The sequence below is a fragment of the Orcinus orca genome, chromosome 3, assembly GCF_937001465.1.
Source record: "Orcinus orca chromosome 3, mOrcOrc1.1, whole genome shotgun sequence".
NCBI lineage: Eukaryota > Metazoa > Chordata > Mammalia > Artiodactyla > Delphinidae > Orcinus > Orcinus orca.
Genome location: NC_064561.1, coordinates 37,630,275 through 37,642,605, shown reverse-complemented (window position 1 = coordinate 37,642,605; position 12,331 = coordinate 37,630,275). Strand labels below are relative to the sequence as shown.

Here is a 12,331-nt window from a genome sequence, read left to right as displayed (position 1 = left end):
TTCTTGGAAGTACTGCAGGGGCAGGTGTAGGGGACAGGAGTGTGTGTGGGGTTTGGTTGGGTGGCCACTGGTTTCTTGTTTCAACATACACTCCTCAGCTCCCCTCACGTTCTCCTTTATGAATTATGTTTCCATGCAAGGCTTAGTTGTGAGTAAACATCGTAAGTTTGAAAACCATGCATTTAGATAAGTAAAAGAAAGTACCATTTCACATAACGGCCAAATAAATAACTGAATCCATTATATGAAGGAGTGCGTTAAAGGATTAAGACAAAATCACTGATTCAAAAAGTTTGGACCATTTTCTGAAGGATAAGGCCAAAAAGTGCTGCTGGAGGAGGCTGTGCCCTGTCTAACACCACAGTGAGGAAACATCTTGCCCTTTTCTGGGAAACATACGTTAGCTGGAACTCAGTGTAAGTCTAAATTCCCAGTCTTGAAATTGCTCTTGTGGAGGTGGCACCCTGCTTTTGCTGAATACCCTTTCTAGAAGAACCCTTGTTGTTGACACAGAAAATAGCACACTTGCTCCTGAGCTGGTAGGAAGACTGAAGAAGTAGCAAGGACTCAGAATGAATTAACTCTGATTTACAAAGCAGCATCACTGACACACGTGATAATTAAAATCTCACATTAGCCATTATTTTATTTGCTTTGCTACGCAACACATGCGCACACACAGAAAAAAGTGTCATTCTTACTGTGATCTGAAGAATGTCTGGGTTTTCTTGGGAGCACTTCAGGGATGGCTGTAGGATAGAGAAGTTGTTTTGAAAACCGAAAGAGACAGAGGATTTTAAATGAATGAAGTCTACCGTTGATCCAACACCTATTATGCGGCACAGATCATCACAAATAACTGAATAATGCTGACGGCGGCTAATATTTATTGAGTCCTCGTCTTGTGTCCGTACTGGTGTAAACGTTTTATATATACGTATTAACGAATTTAACCCACATACCAGCCTTAGGAGGTAGGTGCTCTTATGATCTTTATTTTTACAGATGAAGAAACTGAGGCACAGAGTACTACAAAGGAAGTGGCAAGGTCAGGATTGAAATGTAGACTGCCTGGCTTCAGATCCCATGATCTGAATGACTATACTATGGTTTCTTAATTTATAAAGTTCCTTAAAGAAAATATCTTACTAAACCCTTACAAAACAATCATCTCACTTTACAGAAGAGAAACCTGAAGTTCAAAAAAGATAAGAAACTTGCCATACGTCATACAACTAGGAAATTATACAAAGGGGCTTTGAGTTCAGATCTGAATCCAAAGTTTATGGTAATTTCTATGGTAGCCTCTCACATGTAGTATCTGTTACAGCCATTTTCTGTTAAATATATACAGACATAGAGAAAACCGATGGTATGATGACAAAACTCTGTCAAACAGCATTATCATCTTCCCGAACACCATCCACATAAATTTCTAACTCTCGATTGCTTGTTAAACTTAGACCTGAGAAGAAGGTTGCTGGGAAACAGATGTTAGGATGAATCACGGTTTTTATGTGGCTCAGGATTTTATTGTTTCTTGGTTAGGAAAGAGGCGATGAAAAGTCAAAATAGATAAGCTTTCAAAGACATGTAATCAGGGCTACAAATAAAGATGTGAAATGAAACTCCAGGATGTGTTGTAAGTTCCTGTGGAAGTGAAAGATGTGTTCAGACACTATGTTTTAGCAGATTGGGTCCTATGTGACCTCCAGGCTATACCTTGACTTTAAAGTTATTGGTGTAACTCAATCCGTACTTATTGATGAAGATTACCCAAGATGAGGCCACTATTGTCACTGATGTGAAAATTCTAAGTAAGTGTTGATTTTCAGTTTTTTGTGGATGGGCTGACCGCTGAATGACTGTACCAGCAGAGCCTTCCTAGAGATGACAGAGGCCAGGAGGCCACACTCAGCTGTCACTAAAGGAAGCAGGCAGTCCTGTGGCCACTGCAGTTAGCACTACAGAGTTAGAAGCAGATGCTCCCCATTGGGTGGCAGCCCCTCACATGGGAAAAGGGAGCTAAAGGACATAGAACTGAAACATCTTATTCACTTAATTTTTCTAAAGTTTTACTGGGATTGAATGTATAATAAACTATGTATATATAAATTACACAATTTAATGAGTTTGACATACTATACATTCATGAGAGCATCACTGCAGCCAAGATGACGAATATATCCATCATCCCCAAAGCTTCCTTTTGCCCCTTTATAAGTCCCCACCCCTTACCCAACTCTGTCCTCTAGGAAACCACTGATTTGCTTTCTGTCTTATAGATGATTTAGTTTTTAGAATTTTATATAAGTGGAACCACACAGTATAGATGTTCTTTTGTTTTCTGATGGTAGGGGATGTGTGTCTGGCTCCTTTTACTCAGCGTAATTATTCTGATAATCATCTATCTAGTGTGTATCAGTAATTTGTTCCTTTCTGCTGCATGGATATACCACAATTTCTTTATTTACTTGGTGATGGACGTTTGGGTGGTTTCCAGTTTGGGGCCATTATAAATAAAGTTGCTCTGAATTTCTCTACATGTGTGGATACATGTTTCTCTTTTCTCTTGGGTAAATACTGTACTTACGAGGGAGTAGCTCGGTCAAATCATGGGTGTAAGTTTAATTTTTTTTTTTTTTTGAGAAACTGTTGGAGTTTTTACTAGGAGATTTTTCCATTTTCATTCCCAACAGCAGTGTATGAGTGTTTTAGTTGCTCCACATTCTTGACAATACTTCTATGATTAGTCTTAAAATTTTTTTTCCAATAAACTGTGCAATCTGTATTTTTTCTAACATCTTTATTGGAGTATAATTGCTTTACAGTGGTATGTTAGTTTCTGCTTTATACCAAAGTGAATCAGCTACACATATACATATATCCCCATATGTCCTCCCTCTTGAGTCTTCCTCCCACCCTCCCTATCCCACCCCTCTAGGTGGTCACAAACATGGAGCTGATCTCCCTGTGCTATGCGGCTGCTTCCCACTAGCTATCTATTTTACATTTGGTAGTGTATATATGTCCATGCCACTCTCTCACTTCACCCCAGCTTACCCTTCCCCCAGCCCACGTCCTCAAGTCCATTCTCTATGTCTGTGCCTTTATTCCTGTCCTGCCCCTAGGTTCTTCAAACCATTTTTTTTTTAGATTCCAATGTATCTGTTAGCATATGGTATTCGTTTTTCTCTTTCTGACATACTATACTCTGTATGACAGACTCTAGGTCCATCCACCTCACTACAAATAGTTCAATTTAATTTCTTCTTATAGCTGAGTAATATTCCATTGTATATATATGTGCCACATCTTCCTTATCCATTCATCTGTCGATGGACACTTAGGTTGCTTCCATGTCCTGGTTACTGTAAATAGAGCTGCAATGAACATTGTGGTACATGACTCTTTTTGAATTATGGTTTTCTCAGGGTATATGCCCAGTAGTGAGTCGTATGTTAGTTTTTTACCTTTTTAAAGAACCTCCTTATTGTTCTCCATAGTGGCTATATCAATTTACATTCCCACCAACAGTGCAAGAGGGTTGCCTTTCTCCATACCCTCTCCAGCATTTATTGTTTCTAGATTTTTAGATGATGGCCATTCTGATGGGTGTGAGGTGATACCTCACTGTAGTTTTGATCTGCATTTCTCTAACGATTAGTGGTGTAGAGCATCCTTTCATGTGTTTGTTGACAATCTGTATGTCTTCTTTGGAGAAATGTCTATTTAGGTCTTCTGCCCATTTTTGGATTGGGTTGTTTGTTTCTTTAATATTGAGCTGAATGAGCTGATTGTAAATTTTGGAGATTAATCCTTTGTCAGTTGCTTCATTTGCAAATATTTTCTCCCATTCTGAAGGTTGTCTTTTCATCTTGTTTATGGTTTCCTTTGCTGTGCAAAAGCTTTTACGTTTCATTAGGTCCCATTTGTTTATTTTTGTTTTTATTTCCATTTCTCTAGGAGGTGGGTCAAAAAGGATCTTGCTGTGATTTATGTCATAGAGTTTTCTGCCTATGTTTTCCTCTAAGAGTTTTATAGTGTCTGGCCTTACATTTAGGTCTTTAATCCATTTTGAGTTTATTTCTGTGTATGGTGTTAGGGAGTGTTCTAATTTCATTCTTTTACATGTAGCTGTCCAGTTCTCCCAGCACCACTTACTGAAGAGGCTGTCTTTTCTCGATTGTATATTCTTGCCTCTTTTATCAAAAATAAGGTGACCATAGGTGCATGGGTTTATCTCTTGGCTTTGTGTTCTGTTCCATTGATCTGTATTTCTGTTTTTGTGCCAGTATCATACTGTCTTGATTACTGTGGCTTTGTAGTATAGTCTGTAGTCCAGAAGCCTGATTCCTCCAGGTCCGTTTTTCTTTCTCAAGATTGCTTTGGCTATTCAGGGTCTTCTGTGTTTCCATACAAATTGTGAAATTTTTTGTTCTAGTTCTGTGAAAAATGCCATTGGCAGCTTGAAAGTGATGGCATTGAATCTGAAGATTGCTTTGGGAAGCATAGTCATTTTCACAATGTTGATTTTCCAATCCAAGAACATGGTATATCTCTCCATCTGTTGGTATCATCTTTAATTTCTTTCATCAGTGTTGTACAGTTTTCTGCATACAGGTCTTTTGTGTCCTTAGGTAGATTTATCCCTAGGTATTTTATTCTTTTTGTTGCAATGGCAAATGGGAGTGTTTCCTTAATTTCTCTTCCATATTTTTCATCATTGGTGTATAGGAATGTAAGAGATTTCTGTGCATTAATTTTGTATCCTGCTACTTTACCAAATTCATTGACTAGCTCTAGTAGTTTTCTGGCAGCATTTTTAGGATTCTCTATGTATAGTATCATGTCATCTGCAAACAGTGACAGTTTTATTCTTCTTTTCTCATTTTGATTCCATCTATTTCATTTTCCTTCTCTGAGTGCTGTGGTTAAAACTTCTAAATGTATGCTGAATAGTGGTGAGAGTGGACAACCTTGTCTTGTTCCTGATCTTAGTGGAAATGTTTTCAGTTATTCAACATTGAGGACGATATTGGCTGTGGGTTTGTCATATAAGGTCTTCATTATATTCAGGTAAGTTCTCTTTATGCCTCTTTACTGGAGGGTTTTTTTTTTTTTTATCATAAATGGGTGTTGAATTTTTTCAAAAGCTTTTCATGCATCTATTGAGATGATCATATGGTTTTTATCCTTCAGTTTGCTAATATGGTGTATCACATTGCTTGATTTGTGTATACTGAAGAATGCTTGCATTCCTGGGATAAACCCCACTTGATCACGGTGTATGATCCTTTTAATGTGCTGTTGGATTCTGTTTGCTGGAATTTTGTTGAGGATTTTTGCATCTATGTTCATCAGAGATATTGGCCTATAGTTTTATTTCTTTGGGACATCTTTGTCTGGTTTGGTATCAGGGTGATGGTGGCCTTGTAGACGAGTTTGGGAGTGTTCCTCCCTCTGCTATATTTTGGAAGAGTTTGAGAAGGATACATGTTAGCTCTTCTCTAAATGTTTGATAGAATTTGCCTGTGAAGCCATCTGGTCCTGGGCTTTTGTTTGTTGGAAGATTTTTAATCACGGTCTCAATTTCAGTGCTTGTGATTGGTCTGTTTAAATTTTCTATTTCTTCCTGGTTCAGTCTCAGAAGGTTGTGCTTTTCTAAGAATTTATCCATTTCTTCCAGGTTGTCCATTTTATTGGCATAGAGTTGCTTGTAGTAATCTCTCATGATCCTTTGGATTTCTGCAGTGTCACTTGTTACTCCTCCTTTTCCATTTCTAATTCTGTAAATTTGAGTCTTTTCCGTTTTTTTCTTGATGAGTCTGGCTAATGGTTCATCAACTTTGTTTATCTCTTCAAAGAACAAGCTTTTAGTTTTATTGATCTCTGCTGTCATTTCTTTCATTTATTTCAGGTCTGATTTTTATGATTTCTTTCCTTGTGCTAACTTTAGGGTTTTTTGTTCTTCTTTCTCTAATTGCTTTAGCTGTAAGGTTAGGTTGTTTGAGATTTCTTGTTTTTTGAGGTAGGATTGTATTGCTATAAAACTTCCCTCTTAGAACTGCTTTTGCTGAATCCCATAGGTTTTTGGTTGTCACGTTTTTATCGTCATTTGTTTCTAGGTATTTTATGATTTCCTCTTTGATTTCATCAGTGATCTCTAGGTTATTTAGTAGTGTATTGTTTAGCCTCCATGTGTTTGTATTTTTTACAGATTTTTCTTGTAATTGATATCTTGTTTTACAGCATTGTGGTCGGAAAAGATACTTGATACGATTTCAATTTTCTTAAATTTACCAAGGCTTGACTTGTGACCCCAGATATGATCCATCCTGGAGAATGTTTCATGAGCACTTGAGAAGAAAGTGTATTCTGTTGTTTTTGGATGGAATTTCCTAATAATATCAATTAAGTCCATCTTGTTTAATGTATCATTTAAAGTTTGTGTTTCCTTATTTATTTTCATTTTGGATGATCTGTCCACTGGTGAGAGTGGGGTGTTAAAGTCCCCTACTATGATTGTGTTACTGTTGATTTCCCCTTTTATGGCTGCTAGCATTTGTCTTAGGTACTGAGGTGCTCCTATGTTGGGTGCATAAATATTTACAATTATTATATCTTCTTCTTGGATTGATCCCTTGATCATTATGTAGTGTCCTTCTTTGTGTCTTATAATAGTCTTTATTTCAAAGTCTATTCTGTCTGATATGAGAATTGCTACTCTAGCTTTCTTTTGATTTCCATTTGCATGGAATATCTTTTTCCATCCCCTCATTTTCATTTTGTATGTGTCCCTGGGTCTGAAGTCGATCTCTTGTAGATAGCATATATACAGGTCTTGTTTCTGGATCCATTCAGTCACTCTATGTCTTTTGGTTGAAGCATTTAATCCATTTACATTTAAGTTAATTATCGATATGTATGTTCCTATTACCATTTTCTTAATTGTTTTGGGTTTGTTATTGTAGGTCTTTTCCTTCTCTTGTGTTTCCTGCCTAGAGAAGTTCCTTTAGCATTTGTTGTAAAACTCGTTTGGTGGTGCTGACTTCTCTTAGCTTTTGCTTGTCTGTGAGGGTTTTAATATCTCCGTTGAATCTGAATGAGATCCTTGCTGGGTAGAGTCATCTTGGTTGCTGGGCTTTCCCTTTCATCACTTTAAATATATCCTGCCACTCCCTTCTGGTTTGCATAGTTTTTGCTGAAAGATCAGCTGTTAATCTTATGGGGATGGCCTTGTATGTTCTTTGTTGCTTTTCCCGTGGTGCTTTTAATATTTTTTCTTTGTATTTAATTTTTGATAGTTTGATTAATATGTGTTTTGGCATGTTTCTCCTTGGATTTATCCTGTATGAGACTCTCTGTGCTTCCTGGACTTGATTGACTATTCCCCTTCCCATATTAGGGTAGTTTTCAGCTATAATCTCTTCAAATATTTTCTCAGTCCCTTTCTTTTTCTCTTCTTCTTCTGGGACCCGTGTCATTTGAATGTTGCTGCATTTATTGTTGTCCCAGAGGTCTCTGAGACTGTCCTCAATTCTTTTCATTGTTTTTTCTTTATTCTGCTCTGTTGTAGTTCTTTCCACTCTTTTATCTTCCAGGTCACTTATCTGTTCTTCTGCCTCAGTTATTCTGCTGTTGATTCTTTCTAGAGAATTCTTAATTTCATTTATTGTGTTGTTCATCATTGTTTGTTTGCTCTTTAGTTCTTCTAGGTTCTTGTTAAATGTTTCTTTTATTTTCTCCGTTCTATTTCCATCTTTAGTATCATTTTGGATCATCTTTAGTATCATTACTCTGTATTTTTTTTCAGGTAGACTGCCTATTTCCTCTTCATTTGTTTGGTCTGGTGGGTTTTTACCTTGCTCCTTCATCTGCTGTGTATTTCTCTGTCCTATTTGCCCATCTTATTGTGTTTGGGGTCTCCATTTTGCAGGCTGCAGGTTCATAGTTCCCGTTGTTTTTTGTGTCTTCCCGCAGTGGTTAAGCTTGGTTCAGTGGGTTGTGTAGGCTTCCTGGTGGAGGGGACTGGTGCCTCTATTCTGGTGGATGAGGCTGGATCTTGCCTTTCTGGTAGGCAGGACCACATCAGGTGGTGTGTTTTGGGGTATCTGTGACCTTATTATGATTTCAGGCAGCCTCTCTGCTAATGGGTGGGTTTGTGTTCCTGTCTTACATAGGGTGTCTAGCACTGGAGCTTGCGGGTCGTTGAGTGGAGCTGGGTCTTAACGTTGAGATGGAGATCTCTATGAGAGCTTTCGCTGTTTGATATTACATGGAGCCAGGAGGTCTCTGGTGGACCAATGTCCTGAACTCAACTCTTCCACCTCAAAGGCTCAGGCCTGACACCCTGCTAGAGCACCAAGACACAGTCAGCCACACAGCTCAGAAGAAAAGGGAGAAAAAAAGAAAGAAAGAAAAAAATAAAATAAAGTTATTAAAATTAAAAAATTATTAAAAATAAGAAAATTAAAAATAATAAAAAAAGAAAGAAAGAAGGAAGAGAGCAACCAAACCAAAAAAGAAATCCACCAATGATACCAAGTGCTAAAAACCTTACTAAAAAACCAAAAGACAGACAGAACCCTAGGACAAATGATAAAAGCAAATGTATACAGACAAAATCACAGAAAGAAGCACACACATACACACTCACAAAAAGAGAAAAAGGAAAAAAAAATGTATCTATAAATAACAAAAAGGAAGAGAGCAAACAAATCAATGAACAAATCTACCAATGATAATAAACTCTAAATACTAAACTAAGATAAACATAAAACCAGAAACAAATTAGACACAGAAAGCAAACCCCAAGTCTACAGTTGCTCCCAAAGTCCCCCACCTCAATTTTGAGATGATTCGTTGTCTATTCAGTTATTCTAAAGATGCAGGGTACATCAAATTGATGGTGGAGATTTAATCCACTGCTCCTGAGGCTGCTAGGAGAGATTTCCCTTTCTCTTCTCTGTTTGCACAGCTCCTGGGGTTCACCTTTGGATTTGGCCTCGCCTCTGTGTGTAGGTCACTTGAGGGCATCTGTCCTTCACTCAGACAGGACGGGGTTAAAGGAGCAGCTGATTAGGGGGCTCGGGCTCACTCAGGCCAGGGGGAGGGAGGGGTACGGAGTGCGGGGCGAGCCTGCGGTGACAAAGGCCAGCGTGATGTTTTACTAGCCTTACGCACGCCTGGTTTTCTCCCCAGGAAGCTGTCCCTGGATCATGGGACACTGCCAGTGGCAGGCTGCACAGGCTCCTGGGAGGGGAGGTGTGGACAGTGACCTGTGCTTGCACACAGGATTCTTGGTGGTTGCAGCAGCAGCCTTAGTGTTTCATGCCCGTCTCTGGTGTCCGCTCTGATAGCTGTGGCTCATGCCCATCTCTGGAGCTCGTTTAGGTGGTGCTCTGAATCCCCTCTCCTCATGCACCCTGAAACAATGGTCTCTTGCCTCTTAGGCAGTTCCAGACATTTTCCTGGACTACCTTCCAGCTAGCTGTGGCACACTAGCCCCCTTCAGACTCTGTTGACACAGCCAACTCCAGTCCTCTCCCTGGGATCCGACCTCCGAAGCCCAAACTTCAGCTCCCAACCCCCACCTGCCCCAGCAGGTGAGCAGACAAGCCTCTCAGGCTGGTGAGTGATGGTCGGCACCAATCTTCTGTGCGGGAATCTCTCTGCTTTGCCCTCCGTACCTGTTGCTGTGCTCTCCTCCGTGGCACCGAAGCTTCTCCCCCCCGGCCCCCCGCAGTCTCCGCCCGCGAAGGGGCTTCCTAGTGTGTGGAAGCCTTTCCTCCTTCACAACTCCCTCCCAGAGGTGCAGGTCTCATCCCTATTCTTTTGTCTCTTTTTTTTTCTTTTGCCCTACCCAGGTACATGGGGGAGTTTCTTGCCTTTTGGGAGGTCTGAGGTCTTCTGCCGATGTTCAGTAGGTGTGCTGTAGGAGTTGTTCCACATGTAGATGTATTTCTGATGTATTTGTGGGGAGGAAGGTGATCTCCATGTCTTACTCCTCTGCCATCTTGAAGGTCTCTCCAGTCTTTTAAATTTTTAACCATTCTAGTGTGTTGTTGGTATCTCATTGTGGTTTAATTTGCAATTCCTTAATGACTAAAGATTGCACAGCTTTTCATGTGTCTTTTACCATCTGTAAACTTTTTTTTGGGGGTAAAATATCAGTTTTCCTTTTTAAAAAATGGATTGTTGTCTTATTTTTAGGTTATAGGAGTTTTGTACACATTTTAGTTATAAGGTCTGTGTTGGATATACGTCATGCAAATATCTTCTCCCAGTCTATAGCTTACTTTTTAATTTTTGTAACAATGTCTTTTGAAGGGCAAAGTTTTAGATTTTATGAAATCTGAATTATTGGTTTTCTTCTTTTACAGTTCAGGCTTTTGTGTCATATTTAAGAAATCTTTCAAGCCCAAGGTCACTAAGATGTTTCTCTTATTTTTTTCTAGAAGTTTTGTAATTTTAGATCTTATATTTAGGTTTACAATCAATTATGAGTTTTTGTTTAGGATGTAAGATTGAAAGATCATTTATTTTTGCATACAATGGTCCACTTTTTTCTAGCACCATTTGGTGCAAAGATTATCTTTTTCCCATTGAACTGCCTTGGTGCTTTTGTCAAAATCAATTGACTATGTATGTAAGTCCATTTCTAGACTCTCTATTCTGTTTTATTGATCTATATGTACAGACTCAAATTTGACATAAAAGTAGTCATGCTTTCCTAGAGGGCCTTGATTGTCAGAATCTTTTTATTTGCTTTAAAAGTAGACAAGACCAAATCAAATGACAACAAAGGGGATGATTTATACGTGGGTAGGGAACATACTGGGCTGATGTTCACTGGAGTATAAACTTTGTGAGAATAGAGACAATGTATTATTCACACTTATTCCCAATGAACGAATTGAAAGATTAGGCACGATATCATTGGAAGATGGTTGAAATAGCAACCAGGTAATCTGGGTCTAGTTTTGGCTTTGTCATTCACTAGTATTTGATCCTGGGTAGCTAATTTAATCTTCTAAGCCTCCATTTTCAGAAAAGGGGATTGTTAAAAACAGGTAAGTAATAGAACACTGGAGAATCACTGTAGTAAGGATGGGGGTGTATATGAGGTGGGGGGGCTAGACCTGACACTATTGCTCTCTCCACAATCTAATGGCTAACGTGGAAAGTAGTTCAATTTGCTTTGTGTGACAACAGAACAGGATTTCTCAGTCTTAGCACTACTGACATTTTAGGCCAGACAATTCTTTGCTGTGAGGGACTATCCCGTATACAATAGAATGTTTAGCAACAACACTGGCACTCTACACAGAGGGCCTGTAGCACTCCCCTCCCAAGTGTGGCAGCCAAAAATGTGCCCAGACATCATCAACTGTCTATGAGGGCAAAATCAGCATGGTAGGGAACCACTGCTATAGAAGGTACAAATGGTATTCAGTATAGTAGGCTGTAGGGAGACAACATTTTCAATAGCAAGGGGACTTAATCATGGTCAGAATTACCCATGGGAAACTCAAGCTGTCTGTGGTGGAGGTGGTGGTGAATGTGAGTTTTCTAAAATATGTCAACAGGAGGTGGCTACACATCACAGTGGGTACTTAGATAAGCAGCAGATGCCCAAACTAGGTAAAGCCTTTCTAAACCTCCATTTTCTCCTCTGTAACACAGGTAAAATTATGTCACCACCGCAGGGTTTTATAATGATTAAATGAGATGTCAACCATAAAGTCCTGGGAACAGCACCCAGCACAGAGTATATGCTTAATACGTGGTGGATATTGTTGTTGTTACTACTGTAGAAGCAGAAACTCCTGCACTCCAGAAATACGTTCCTACAGCAGAAAGCTTTGGCCCCTGTCCATTCTCTTCCCAGTACTTCTGTGAGGGAAGAGAAGATGGTTACCTGACTGATCAAAGCACTGACAAGGAGATAACTAGCAGTCAAGGTCTTGTACCCTGACAAGCTTTAGCCTCATTCTTGAACTTCTGTCTCCCGGTTTCTGCATGGTAAGCAGATACAGGCAGGCCTGGTCCCTGTCTGCCAGCCTCTCTTTTTCTGACTCAGTGTCCCCAGATAGGTGAATGGACTTGGGCCTCTCTTGGGGCCTGATCATCTCTCTTTTCCGACCAACATATTTTGGAATACTGGGTCAAGATTTAGATAGGAAGGGGAGAGAAAGACAGACACAGAGACAGAGAGAGACAGAGACAGGCTAGGTAAGAAAAATAACAGAGTTCTCGGTAAGCCCTGTGATTCAACCTGCCCTCTTTATTTACCAGAGCTTTGCAACGTTCCCAACGCTATCAATGA

The 12,331-nt window shown here is 39.5% G+C and overlaps 1 protein-coding gene across 3 annotated transcripts in view; it reads right to left on the bottom strand.

Annotated features, from left to right (window-relative positions):
* Positions 1–12,331, bottom strand: part of ATP10B (ATPase phospholipid transporting 10B (putative)) — a 310,749-nt gene that overhangs the window by 193,719 nt on the left and 104,699 nt on the right. The window contains exon 3 of one of the 3 annotated variants that reach the window (XM_049708452.1): positions 702–749. The exons of the other annotated variants lie outside the window; for them this stretch is intronic. The gene's annotated coding sequence lies outside the window, so the exon portion shown is untranslated. The remainder of the gene's footprint in view (positions 1–701; positions 750–12,331) is intronic. 3 annotated transcript variants of the gene reach the window in all.